Source organism: Olea europaea, chromosome 12 (genome assembly GCF_002742605.1).
Source record: "Olea europaea var. sylvestris chromosome 12, O_europaea_v1, whole genome shotgun sequence".
In the NCBI taxonomy this organism is placed as follows: domain Eukaryota; kingdom Viridiplantae; phylum Streptophyta; class Magnoliopsida; order Lamiales; family Oleaceae; genus Olea; species Olea europaea.
Window position 1 is genome coordinate 15489380 of NC_036248.1, and position 550 is coordinate 15489929.

A 550-nucleotide genomic window follows, 5' to 3' on the forward strand; every position below is an offset into this window, starting at 1 on the left:
CTATGGTGTGACTTATTACCTTTTTGTCTTACAAAAAATTTGAATATCTCGTTGTTAGATAAAAATTTTGCCAATTTATAGATGTATCATATCGAAGTTGGGAAGATAAAATTTTGGTCAGTCATATTTCAATTGCCTATTACACTTATCTTTTAGCATACTAATTCAAGAATAATGGCAAGTGACCTCCCACTTATTCATGCACGGATGAGTGATTGAGAGTGACGAAATGGTCTATTTTTCAATAGTGAGAAAGAAGATGAATTTGTCTATGACTATAAAACGACAAAGTTTACATTCATAGACATAAAAAATGAATCAAATTACCTAGATAAAGCTCTCCAAAAGATCAAGTACCAATTTTTCTCCTTAACAACTTAAACTTTTCGCCAATCATATAATCCATAATTAAATTCCCGAAATCAATAAAAAAAAAAAAACTTTCTTTATTCCACAATTAATCACTCAATACCAAAAGCATCAAATCCTAGACTTCAAAAATACCCTTTAGGTCCACGAAATCACCCAAACCCCCCCTCCCCCCCCCCCC